Genomic DNA, 14,284 nt, shown 5'->3' with positions numbered 1-14,284 from the left:
CACAGTTTTAGATTAAAATAGATTTCTGCTAAAACCTATTCTGCACAAATTGTTTTATTTTCCTGGCCTGAATCAACCAAGTTTTTATATACACATTTGTTATTTCCTTGAAGACTCCAGGGAGAGACTCTTAATAAAAACAAACAAAAAGCCTTCTGCTACAAAAAAGATGGATCTGCCACTAGTTAAATTCAAATCAAAAGCTGTCTTCAAATATTTGTCTCCAGTTCCTTAGAGGCTTTCCACTAACAACTGAACGCACCCAGGCCAAATCCTGCTCATTTCTGCCACTCGTTAGCCCAGTGGTAGAAGTGCCATGAACATAACCATAAACATGTTGAGCAGGCAAACATATCATTTCCAACAGCCACAATTAACCTCCTTGCTTCACCACTGTCCAACTCGAGCAGTGGCCAAATGGCTTTGCAGCTGCACAGTATCTGTGATCATCGTAGAGTTTTGTTTCCTTCTGCCTTGCGACCACTTTTGCATCTGTGCAATAGGTAAAATTGATTCTCCCCCAGGGTCATGGATGGTTGGCTCGGGTAATTGGATGGTGCTGGGGTGGGAGGCTATGACTCTGTTACAGCAGTGCAAAAACATGCATGTACAAAATTATGGTGATAATGCTGACTTAGATGAACATTAGTTCATGGGGGGGGGGGGAAACAGTAGCTGTCTTCACATGACCATACATGTAGAGTGGAAGTGAATGCAAGCCCACTGGCTTCACTCTCTGCCTATGTAAGATTGCCAGCTTGTGAGCATGGCATATACCCACGCAAGTAGTGTAGGCTGTCATGAAAGGGATGAAAGATTGTAAGGGCCCTGCCCCCTCCTCTAGCCAAGATGCCCCTGGTTGATGGGGTCCCCATCTTATTTTGGACTTAGTTGTTTTAATAGATGCCCCCTTTTGCAGCCTAAGTGCCAAGGGGACCTGAAACTTGGGGAGTCTCTTAAAGGCACCTGGGCTCAGCCATGACACTGGAAATTACCAGGGACAGGAGAGGAAGGGTGTGCTGGAAGTAGAAGAAGAAGAAGAAGAAGAGATTGGATTTATACCCTGCCCTTTACTTGGAGTCTAAGAGCGGCTTACAAACTCCTTTCCCTTCCCCTCCCCACAACAGACACCCTGTGAGGTGGGTGGGGCTGAGAGAACTCTGACACAAACTGCTCTTTTTCAAGGACAGCTGTGCCAGAGCTTGTGACTGACCCAAGGTCACATCAGCAGGTGTAAGTGGAGGAGTGGGGAATCAAACCCAGTTCTCCCAGATTAGAGTCTGCACACTTAACCACTACACCAAAGTAGCCTTGCCAGATCTCCGAGCAGAGGCAGGGTTCCCCACCACCGGGCCCTGGCCCCCAGCCATCAATCAGCTGGATGGCAGGGGACTTACCAGTAGAAAGAAGAATACCTAGGCCATGTTGCTGGCATCACACAGGTAGACACTCTGGTATTTGGGCAAAAATTGAAGAAGATTTTGAAGAAGTGTGTGTGTAAATGAAAGCTTATACACCAAATAAAAACTTTTTTGGTCTTAAAGGTGCCCCTGGACTCAAACTTGTTCTATACTATACTCCTGAAACAGGACAGAGTGTAAACTAATGACCTGAGTGCCCTTCTTGATTGAGTAAAAAAGAAAAAGACAAACCAGGTATTGTTTAATGAAATCGCAACTTCCTTGGGCTGGGCAGACACCTCTGGGGTATTCTAGGATATTCCAGTTTTGAAAAGTCTTTTGTTATTGAAAATGAAGTGAAGTGAAGTCTTTTTGAGAATTTTTATTGTTATTGAGAACCCTGAGCTGGAGGAGACTGCATACTTCTGGTTAGGGTTGCCAGGTCCCTGCTGGCAACTGGCTTGGGATGGAGGGACTTAACAGTAGAAAGAAGGCAGCCTAGGCCATGCCACTGACATTGCACAGCAAGTGACATCATGCCAGTGACTTATGGGTGACACTCCGGTATTTGGGCAAAAGCTCTATGGTAAAACCAGCTTCTACCATAGATTTTTTTGTTGAAAATATCAGAGCATTGCCAGGAAGTTACTGATGAGATGATGTCACTTCCTGTGTGATGTGGCCTAGGCCTTCTTCTTTATGCTAGTAAGTCCCCTTGCCAGCCAGCTAGCTGGTCAATGGCAGGGGGCAGGGCCTGGCGGTGGGGGACCCCCACCTCCACTGGGGAGTCTGAATCTAATTAAAGTCTGTTAATCATGTTGCATCACCCAGGCTCTTTGTGCCCATCCAGATTTGGCTCACAGTAGCCTAATCAAGGTATTTTCCCCACTTTTCCTGCCAAAGTTTGACAACAGTTAACTTTAAACCAGCTAGTGAGATTCAAACTTTTAATTTTGACCCAATTCAAAGCCAGGATGGCCCAAGCCCCACCTACCCTGGGGGTCTCCTGTCCATAAAAGGAGGACCCCATGTCATACCAAATTATTCCTCAGATCCCTGGTTCCAATCTCTGTTAGGAGCAGGTCTTTATATTGGACCTGGTACACATTGCAGGCTTTTTCTTCTTGCTTAGCTGGCTTCTCACTCTGCCCCTTGGACCTCAGCTGTGTTTGCCCCTGGACCTCTCCAGACTTCAAGCCCATGATTTCAAGTCATATGTCCCTTCTCAATTTCCTTCCTCTTACCTTTTATAAACATGCCCTCTTGCTCGTGTGTGTGTGTGTGTGTGTGTGTGTGTGTGTGTGTGTGGTTACTTATGGAAATAATTCTCAGGTGCCTAGTGTAGATTCTTTGCATTTTTTATTATTTTTATTTTGTATACAATAAAGCTATTTATTTGTGTTTACAATTACTCTATCTCTTGGGATACCACTGTTGAGATCCACAGCAGAGGCTACAAAGGTTTGGTGTAGTGGTTAGGAGCATGGACTCTAATCTGGAAGAACCGGGTTTGAGTCTCCACTCCTCCACATGCAGCTGCTGGTGTGATCTTGGGTCAGTCACAAGTTCTTTCAGAACTGTTCTCTTATGAGCGGTTCTTGAAAGAGCTCTCTCAGCCCCACCTACCCCTCTTCACAATGATTCACTGCATGTAGGGCCATGTGCAGAAGGCTAGTGTTTAGTTTTAATCACTGGTTTACTTTTTTAGATTGGCTGCTCAGTAACACATGGAAACAACAGATGTGTCAGGGGGGAAGAAGGATTCTCACTGGCTGTGTGAGAACATGCATGCATGAAATGCTGCCAATTGCATGGTACTGTGCTGTTATAGTACACAGAAACTAACCTACCAAACAGGCTCGAGCAGCTGATGAGCAGCTGAACTGTTCACTGAAAAATCAGCTTCTACCTGAAAACTGGCAAGAGGAACCTAGCTAAATTTGCTGGTGTGCAGGCATCCCTAACTAACAGCAGACATCCTTGTTTCATTTATTTTTATACTATTTGTATTTTGATCAGTGACTTTGGTTCTATGCTTTTCATGCTTGGCTTTATAGATTCATGTGTACTGTGTATACATATATATTTGGTAAATGTAATTTATATAATATCTATACACAAAATGAGTTGAACAAAATCAAAATAATGCTGGGTATACCAAGTTGCCCCCCCAGACAGAATAATGAGACAGACAACAGTTTGGAATTAAATAAGGGCCACTTTATTAACTATTTAACAGAACACTGCAGCAGCAACAACTAAGCAAGCATGGAACAGGCAAGGCAGGTGTCACTCCCTGACCAACCCCCTTTATTTATTTTATTTATTTATTTATTAGACTTGTATCCCGCCCTTCCACATGGGCTCAGGGTGGCTAACAAGAGGCAAATGCCATACATAATAATAAAACCAAGTAAAACAATCAAATTACATTTTACATTTAAAATCGGTGCTCACAACAGTATATCATCGATGACAAGGACTCCAATGCAATGTTTCAGAAGGTACTACTGTCTCTTCTTGATCAGTCTGCACTCTGTCCGTTCTCCATTCCCAAGGCCAGTTCACATCGCCAAAAATGGCAACGCAATGGTGGTACAGCGACGGTGGCGGCTCCTACTCAAAAGCCTGGCGGAAGAGCTCCGTCTTGCAGGCCCTGCGGAACTGCATAAGGTCCCCTTGAAGGGTGGGTCACCCAGCTGTGGTCATGAGCCAACTCTCTGGCTTGTGACCAGCAGCCCAGCAAACTGGTTGCCCTCTAGGAGCGCCTACCCCTGAAGCCTTCTAACTTGCAGGGAGGAGCCTAAAAGGTTTCCAGAGGAGGTGATCACCATTACCCACCCAGGACCCTAAAATCTGAAGGCAGTTCCTGATGACCCCCTGTTCCCTAATGGGATATGCCGTAAGGTGCTCACCAGTTCCATTTTCTTGCTTGCACAAATCTGCCACAGCCAAGGCCAAGCCTCTGCTTTGACCTTTGCTCCCCACTCAGCATCCTAATGCCAACCTAATCCCTTGCTGCAAGTCCTGTAGAAATATCCCATTGTCCTTTTCAGACAAATGCACCCTGTCAGGCCTATACAGGTCCGGAAACACGACCCGTATACCAAGGTGTGGCAAAAACATACCCAACCCAGTATCCATGGCCTTTCTCAGCTGCCTATTAACTTTATGTCTGGCGCAGTCAATACACCTGGGGTCCCCCAAATTCTGCCACACCTGGCGGGGCAGTATGGCTGAACATACTATCAACACGCCGGGCCACCTTGCTCTTATCCTTGCAAGGTCCACCTCAGCTTGTAACACAAGGGCTTTGCCCTTCATCGGACCCAGGTCATTGCCCCCCAAGTGTATTACCAGGATGTCGGGGGGAGCCCCCTCCTCTCGTCAAAGAGCAGGGGAAGGAGCGCGGGCCAATGCATGCCCCTCCTTCCCAACCATTCTACAGTTGCCCATTCACTAAGGCCAAGCTGAGAGCCACTGGATGTCCTCCTGGCCCGATGAGCAGCCCAGAAGATCATGCTGTGGCTGCAGATGGTGACCCTTCATCTCGCCAACACAGACTGCAGTATCTGTAAGAAGAACAGCATCAATACTCAGACATAACCCTACGTGATATTAAACAGCACATTCCCAGATGTAACCTTTGTAGCAGCGTGATTTCCAGCAACCTATCCGCTGAATCTCACTCCCAGTATACCCCATGGCAGCTGCCGTTGATGTGGCTCCTATACAGAAAAAGTGGGTTCCAAAGCGAACCCTACCCAATCCCAACCAGGCTAGCACCTTCTGTGTCAGGCTCCAAAATTTAAATTTAGTGAGGGGAGTGCCATCCCTATGTTGAAATAGGTAGCCCCGGCCTTCTCCTCTCAAGGCCAAGTAATGGCTCAAAGCCCCAACTGGGCATAACTCGACTTCTGAACATCATTCAAGCTCTATAACCTTCCCCTTGCCGTGCTGGTCAGTCTTTGACTGGCATGGCCTAATTCCCACTTTGGAATCTGAAATGGAAACGTCCCGCGGTTCAAGTGCTAGGCCTGAAACATCCTGCCGTGAGCCAGCCACCAGCCCACTGATCCGCAGTGCCCCCCAAAAGGCAACCAGTGATGCAGCGTGAAACAGGGCAGCCTCATAGCCATCAGCACATAGCGGTTTGCCACTGATTCCTGAGCCCCCTCAATATTGCTGGGGTCAATGGTTCTCTAGTGTCAGCTACCATGCCACTCTCCCTGGACCAGCCCTCGAGCATCTTCCGGATACGGAAATCACCCATCTTATCTACATGCCCAGACTCCTTGCTGTCATAGGCCAGTGCAGACAATTTGGCCGTGATGGAACGAGCTGACAAGCCCTCACCCCTTAGCTTCACACAGAATTGCATTAAATGAAGAACAGGTATGGGTCAAACTTGCCTCAGGCCAGCTCCCTCCCTGAAGGACAGGAACTGCTTACCCGCCCTCAAATAAGCTCTGCGTGTGGAAGGGGCAAGAGCCAAGATTATTGCCCTATCGGCCTCAGCCCACCAATCTGCCACACCTCAGCTGGCATACGCACCGGGAACTGGTCGGCTTCTGGAGCCAGCTGATGGAATCTCTCCATCTGTTTCCGAGAGAGAGCATCAGCGACCTCGTTATTAACTCCCGGCACATGCCTAGCCTTGAACATTATATTAATATTATGCAAACACTGTAGAGTGAAGACTCTGACCAGAGCCATAACCCTGGGGGACTTAGACGTCAAGGAGTTGATTACGTGTACTGTGGACATGTTGTCGCACCAGAAGTGGATAGTATGGTTGGCAAAGTCCCATGACCAAATCCACACTTCTGCGACAATTGGACAAAATTCCAGGAAGGTGAGGTCTTTGACCCACCCTGCCTAAAACCATTCCTCAGGCCAGTCCCCAGCACACCAGTGCCCCCGGAAAGATACTCCAAAGCTGGAGGAACCTGAAGCATCAGATGCAACCTGCAGGTCTGCTTCAACTAGGAGGTCCTCACACCAAAAGGACACCCCGTTGTATGAATCTAAAAATTGCTTCCATACAAGGAGGTTGTCCCATATCCCCTTAGTGACCCTAGTCCTATGATGGGAAAGACGTAGACCCTTCATAGACTCGCAGAGTCTCCTAACAAAAGCCCTGGCGGGTGCCACAACTTTGCATGCAAAGTTGAGGTGACCGACCAACTGCTGCAACTCAAGCAAGGTTATCTTATTCTTTGCCCTAGCTGTGTCTATTAATGCCTGCAGCACAGGCAATCTGAAGAACTGCCCCACCGTGTTAATTTCTATTCCCAGGAAAGTCAAAATAGGGGTAGGGCCTTCAGTTTTTTCCTGGGCAAGAGGAACTCCCAGCTCCCTTGCCAGATTAATGAAGCTGGACAGCAAAAAGGCACATTGACCTGTACTCCTCTTTCCTGCCAATAAAAAATCATCAAGGTAATGGGCCATACTGCTGAGCCCCATCCTGTACCGCAAGGCCCATTCCAGAAAGAAACGAAACCTCTCAAAAGCAGCACAGGACACCGAGCACTCCATCGGAAGGGCCCTATCCATGTAGACTTCGCCCTCAAAAGCAGATCCCAGGAGCTTGAAGTCAGCTGGGTGGACAGGAAGGAGGCAGAAGGCTGACTTAATGTCACATTTTGCTAATTCCACTCCCTGCCCACAGCTGTGCACCACCCGCAGGGCCTGATCAAAGGAGGTATACCTAACAGAACATAACTCCTCTGGTATTGCGTCCTTCACAGATTCGCCACGTGGGTAGGACAAGTGGTGAATGAGGCGATATTCTCCAGATGCCTTTTTCTGCACAACTCCTAAAGGGGAAACCCTCAAATTTCCAAGGAGGGGGGGGGAGGACCCAGGACTCTACCCTCCGTACATTCCTTGGCAATTTCCCCCCTAACTATATGTTCCATGCCTTGGACTGATATCAAGTTAGGAGCCATGTACAGAGACCTAGGTCCTTCGAAAGGTATCCTGAACCCCAACATAAAATCTTCCAAAAGGTAACCACTATCACGTCGGTTTGGGTAGTCCTGCAACCAATGCTCTAAAACTTCCATCTTTATTGGGCTAGGTCCCTTTGTCGGGGGGGGTTGAAGCCACACACTCCCTCCGGAGCGCTTGCCAGCTCTACTGCCTACCCAACCCCTTGGTTTGGGGCAGTTAGCGAATGCATGGGGACCTGCACATAATGGACACTCATGCCGGAAGGAACATGACTTCCAACTACACATCCCATGGGAGGTAAACTCCCAGCAAAAAGGGCGTCACTGAACCGCCTGCCCCGCCTGGGCGCAGGTACCCGACTGGCTTTGTGTTCTACACACAGAATGACCGCTATGTGACCTCTCACTCCCCGGTGTCCTGATTGCAGAAATAATCTGCAACCATAGGTCCGGGTGTATCTGGTCCCATCTCATGGCCGGATTTATGGCCACGTGCATATGAAATTCTTTGTCGTACTGCGACCATGCCGGGCTCCGGAGGTCAGTGAATACCTTATAAATAATATCCATGTATTGGAGCAGTGCAACTGCTCTCCATGGATGATGCCTGACAATCACTGTTGCATATATCAAAAACCCTGGGAACCAGTTTGCCCAAGTTCTTTCAACCACTCGCCTCTTCAGGCGCTCCTTCTCCCGCTCGTCGAGGTCCTCCCTGTCCTTTTTTTCTAACTCCCTATATAATAATGTGAATACATCTACATATTCGCCCTTAAGGATCTTCTCCTTTGTGGTGATGGAAAGATGATCCCCTAGGGGCAGTGCTGAATTGCCAGATGGCATGGCAACAGCTGAGACTGTGTCATAGGAAACAGTCCCAGTATTTGGACACCCCGTTTCAGGCTCCGGATAGCCCCATCCAGGCCAAGCCCCGGAGGGGGGGTGGAAGCTCACAACCCCAACCAGCATAATGAGAGCAACTTGCTGGTAGCCCCTGCATTGCGGGCACCGAGGCATCCTGAGGGCCTGGGCCCCATGGCCAATATGAACCACACTTTTCATTGTGCCCCTCCTTACCATCCTTCTTTGGGGGATCCTTGTACACCTCAACCTGGCGGTCCTCGTTTTCCTGCCCCTGCTGACCAGATCCCGACGTGTCATAGCCATCCCCTGCCGAGGATACCTGACCATCCTCCAACAATGCCAATCGGCCAGCACTTGCACCTGAAAAGAGGAATTAGAATCTCCTTTCACCTTTTTTCCTGAATCCCCTTTTTGCTGCACACCCCTCTGCTGCTCCAAGGCAACCAGCCTTTGAAGAATAGCAGCATTAACCAGGTCATCATCCTCTTCATCAGATGGGATAACTGGCACAGGCTGCACAGGGTGCCGCTTAGGGGCAGGGTGCTTCCCTTTGGCCTTACCCTGACCTTTCCTAGAAACCATCACACTTATTAATCTTACAACCCTGTTATACTTTAGCTATGGCCAAGGGTGATTAGGCCCCAGTACGAAGCCCTGCAGCCTCTACCCAAAATGGCCACCTCACAAGTATGTTTAAAAATGGCCGCCCGGAAACTACCCCTTCCAAATGGCCGACTCCTAGCTGCACCACTCAAGATGGCCACCCTCACTCACTCCACTCAAATGGCCGCCCGGTAAATGAAGAAGGAGAAAATGGCTGCCCCAAATTGCCCAGACTCTATTCCAAATGGCATCCAAGGGGTATCATGAGGTGGAGGGGATAGCGTATAAAGAAGGGGAAAACTGGGTCCCCTGCAGCCTCACCAACTGCAGCCACTAACCCAGGGGCCCTCCAATGATCTCTCCCCCACTTAAAAGGCAACCCTCAAGTGTGTGGAAGAAGTGTGTGTGGTTTTTTTATTATTATTTAAACAAAATTAGAATGCTGCCGTCAGAAGGCACTCCGCCACAACCGCCTTGAGACTTTGGATCCTGGACCGCAGCCACGGTCCCGGGAGACAGCCACCGATGCTGCCCTGCAATGGACACTGCCTTCAAGGCAGGGAAGACTGCCCCTGCTGCCTGGAAATTGCCGCCAAAAGCCCACTGCCCGGATCACCGGTCCGGGCTGCCGCCTAGCCCTGACACCACCTGCCGATGCTCTCCACTCCCTGGCACTCCTCCCACCTAAAATGCAGCTGCGAACGTGCCACAGAAGCCACAATGATCTGCTGCCACCGCCCCTGTCTCCCATCCGCAAGTGGGCCGCCGGGCCGCTATGCTCCCTCCCGGTATGCCTATGCCCTCCCAGGTGTGCTTGGAGCTGTTTGCAGCTATCAAGCACACAGAGCAACTGCCAAGAGCGGTAGCGGAGCCTTGCCTTTTGAAATGGCCGGCTCTGCCCCCCACCACGTCAGGACACATAGCATCCTGCTCCGTTTCTGTCCCCATTCCTCGGGGTGGCAAAACAGCCCCTGCCCACCATCGGCATTGCCAGGTGGGCAGGAGCTCCACTACAGTGATAAGCAAGAACTGTTGCTCTGGTGATCCAAAGAAGTTGCCCATTTTTGGAATGCGATAATGCAGCCTGATATATTAAAACTGTTCTTGAACAATCAGTTGTGTGTATTATTGCCACAGATCAGAGCCAGGCATGACTCCCCATGCATTCCAAAACATTGCACTGAACACCAAAATGATTATTGTTACAACGGACTCTGAGATTTCTATTTTTACTCTAGCTATCATTGCTCTGAAGCTTTGCCAGCAACTTACATTTCTTGAAGGCAATTCAGCTTCTTCTTCTACCCAATAACATGTTTTTCTTTATTCAGATTAACAAAAGCAAGCTGTGTATTTTCCCCCTTCACATCCTTGTTTCAAAGTCTTATTGTAGCAACAGCAGTAGCAACACCGGAGGGAACAAAAGCTTAAGGATGCCTTTGTTGTCCTCTCCAGAAACTTTGTTGATATAATTGAATGTTAGCCGTAGAATGGAGCATCTGCTGACCATCCAAGCTGTAGTGAGTATAAAGGATCGATTTCCTCTCCTTTCATCCCCCTTCTTTTCCTCGGACTGACCCATCTTGCAATGGAGAAAATGTAAACCTTGTCACTGCCTCTCCCAATTTCTTGGCCTGAACATTTGGCTACTTCAGATATACTAGGAGTTCTCATTTCCTAATTAAAACAGCACTTTGAAACATCCCATTTGGATTTCAAATAGACAAAGCATGACCAGGGGGGTGTATCAGACTACCAGCTGCTCAGAAACAGTTCCACAATTTAATTTTACGAAGACTCTGCCTCCCTCTAATATGATCTTTTTTAATTTGACCCTGGTCTGAACCAGTATAATTGAGCAGGAATATACACCCCACCTTGCTCAGCAGTTCCCCATATGGCAGAGCAAGCAAAAAAATGCCTGCGCCAAATGAAGATCCAATTACAGCTTGGGTAGGTTGCTCCATTATTGCATTTGACGCTGCAATTAAATTTGCTAACTGCCAAGAGTTGCCAGCCCTGCCACTTTTCAGAACATGGGGCATCTGTTAGTGGGAATGTTGACAGGGGACTCAGGAAGATGTGTCAAAATGTGCTGGATTTAAAACAGAAGTATTGTTTATCTGAGATTTTAAATGTTGCATTTCTAGGTTGTTTATCTTTGTGAACGTAAGCACAGCCAAGACTCACCTCCGCCATCATCTGCAGTTCAGGAGGCAGGAGGAGGCTGGAAGGAGGCATGTCTGGCCACACGGCGCCCTGAGGCAAGGCGAAGTGGGGGCTGACTGGTTCTTCCACAGCCTGCCACATTAGCCTGCATGTCAGTGAGCGGGCGCGGGCTGCAAAGCCTGAGGGGGCTATTTAAGCAAGCCCGTGTGAGTCTCCAGCCTCTGCATGCACATGCTGACATAGAATCCGAGATATTCAGGAAATGATCTGCTCCACATCCTGCATATCTATGAAGTGAATTCTGTGAAGGCATCACCCGAAGACTGATTGGTGGATGAATTGAGTCATTGATTTAAAATTTTATATCCCGCCTTTCCTTGTGGTTCAAAGCAGAGTGCAATTGTAGTTAAAAACATTTTCAGTTAATACCAAAAATAAAATAGCACTGGATTGTAAAACTAAAATAGCATTGGATTGTAGTTCCCAGGCAGACTCCAATTCATGCCCTGGCCCAGTTGCATAGTTTCTGCCAGACTGCATTGTGCGATCAGACCATACCATGATCCTTGGTCCAGGGAGGTCAGCTGCAGGAATGTCTGTATTGGTTTGACATTTCAGGGTGTTTTTAAAATATATATACTTTATTAAAATATAAGACTATAGATGAACAGATAACAAACAATACTAAAACAGATATATATAGCTTGACCAGAGATTACAATATGTTAAACCTTATAAATATATGATGGGTATTATTTAGGCAAAATACACATTATTAATAGAAGGAGTACAATTTCAACCCTTCTATCTAATATATAAAACATATATAATACACAAAACAAGGTAATTAGGAGAAGGAGGAAGTGGACGGAGAAAAGCAGAGGTAGCTGTTCTAAAATGTCAAGATACAATCAGGTAAGTCAGTCCAGAAATTGCTTAATAATCGGTATCATTTCCTCTATTAAATCTGTTTGATTTCAGGTTTTTAAAGAGGAAGAAAATAGTCCAGATATTAGAATTATTTTATCTATCTTGTTGCCTTGCATTCAGCTTTTGCTTTTTTAAACTTGTGGTTTGTCTCGTCCGACTGCTGTACATGCAATTTATTAATTTACTTATTTTATGCCCCACCTTTCTTCCCAATGAGGACCCAAACTGGTTTACATTGTTCATCTACTTTATCCTCACAGCTCTGCCAGGCAGGGGTAGGCTGAGACCGTATGACTGGTTCGAGGTCCTCCAAAGAGCTTCTATGGCAGAAAGGGGATCTGAACCTGCCTCTTGGGTCCTAATCCAACTTTCTAACCGCTAAGCCACACTGGCAACGGGATTTGCAGTGTCAGTTTTTATTCAGTTCAGATTCAATCCAGATTAAAAATACATATGTAGAATGTTCAGAGACTAATTTTAATATAGATTTTTAAAGTGCCTTTGGAATAATACTTAGCAGGACATGCCCTATTCATTTCCTCGAAGTAATAGCAAACCTAAAAATGTTGTCCATGGTGCTGATCCACCCAGGCAAGAAAGGCTGAGAATAATGGACAATTTGCCTGAACCTTTTCAGGCATTTTAGGTGGGAATATTAAATAGGAGTCCAGTAAATCCTTTGAGATGAACAGAATTTATTCCAGCATAAGACTTTGTGAGTCAGAACTCACTTTGTCAGATGCATAGACTATATACCCATAGGAGGTATATTTAGAGACCCAGGTTAAAATCCCTACTTGTGCCATGGAATCTCACTGGGTGACTATGGGGCAGACACACACTTTCAGCCTAGCCTTTCTCTCTCTTTTTTTTGCCCTCCGGAGGGGATTTTTTATTGCATTTTTTAATATACTACAAACTACAATAAAAATTGGGAAGGGGTAACTACATCTAGGGAGAAAGGAAAGAAAACCACAACTAACTAAAACCCCAACAATAGGAGATCATCACAAAAGCTTGTATAAATGTTAATTTTAAATTGCTAATATTACTTTGAACATGCTAAATTTTATATCTTTTTATCCAAAGTTTTAACCATTCAAGAGAACCCCCAGAGCTCCCCACAATAAAACTAAAGTTTAAAGGCACACTTCAGAGTACTTCAGCCTTCATTTTGTCTTACCTTTTCTAATCCTCAATTTATACGTACGCTTGGGGGCAGCCGCCCCCTTATCAGAAAGAGAGTCCTCATCAGAAGACCCTGAATCCAATTTGCCACTGGATTTGCTGTCATCTTCTTCCCTCTCGACCTTGGCTGGCTCTCCCAGCTGCACTCTCAGGAACTCACGTGCTTTGGAAACAAAGTCAATCTTTTCTTTTTTATCTTGTAGTTTGAAAATGACTCCTTCTGGAATTAACCATCTGTAGACAATGCTGTTTGTTTGAAAAAAAAGGATGAAATCTTTATATTTCTTTCTCTTTTGCCTTATTTCGAATGGAATGTCTTTTAAAATCCTGATAGTGCTGTCCCTGATTTTCAAGGGTGTTCCTGTAGTTGCTTTCAGGATAGAATCCCTCATGTGTTGCTTTGAGAATCTAGCCACTATTTCCCCAGGCAGATTATTCTTTTTGATGTACATGGAATAGGACCTATAGACCACATCCATTTCACTTGCAAGATACTCCGCTTTCAAATCTGTAACTGGGGCTAATGCTTCACTCAGGAGTTGCTTTAGATTCTCACCTTTTAATTCTGGGACCCCTTGAAACCGTAGGACCAAATTTCCTTTCTCCATTTGCAGCTGTAAAAGTTGTGATTCTTTAGAGTCTTGTTTCTTTTCCAGCGTTTGCACCTTTGTCTTACCTTTTTTGGCATTGGCATCCATTTCCTTCACCTTCTCAGCCGTTTGCTTTGTTATTTTTAAAGTCTCAGTCAGTTGGAGCTGCTGAGTTTCTAGATTCTGATTTAGATTCGTCAGCTGTTGTTCGATGTTAGTCATCTGGTCCAGCAGAGGGCGCAAGGACTCTGCCAACATTTTGGAGAGCTCAGTGGTCTCTTCTGGTCGAGGGCTCAAGCCGGCTGGTTTCACTTTTACTGGTTTGTCTTTCTCTGCCCTCTTCCCCACCATCTTTATGGATTGTTTACTTTTATGAAAACTTGCTAAAGTCTCTGAAATACACCCATACACTTATCTGCGCTCTGGTAAGTCTCTCAAAACATATTTCAATGCTTTTTCTTCCGCTCCCCCCTAAGTGTTTTGTTGTTTAGTTCATGCGTATGGGAGGGGGCCCTCCCCCGCTCACTTTTTTCACTGTTCCCAGGGGGTAGCTTTCTTTTTAAATTCTCATTTCGCTTTAACCTGA

This window comes from Gekko japonicus, unplaced genomic scaffold (genome assembly GCF_001447785.1).
Source record: "Gekko japonicus isolate JY-2015 unplaced genomic scaffold, Gekko_japonicus_V1.1 scaffold340, whole genome shotgun sequence".
NCBI lineage: Eukaryota > Metazoa > Chordata > Lepidosauria > Squamata > Gekkonidae > Gekko > Gekko japonicus.
The sequence above is the reverse complement of the archived record's forward strand: the minus strand, read 5'-3'. Positions refer to the sequence as shown.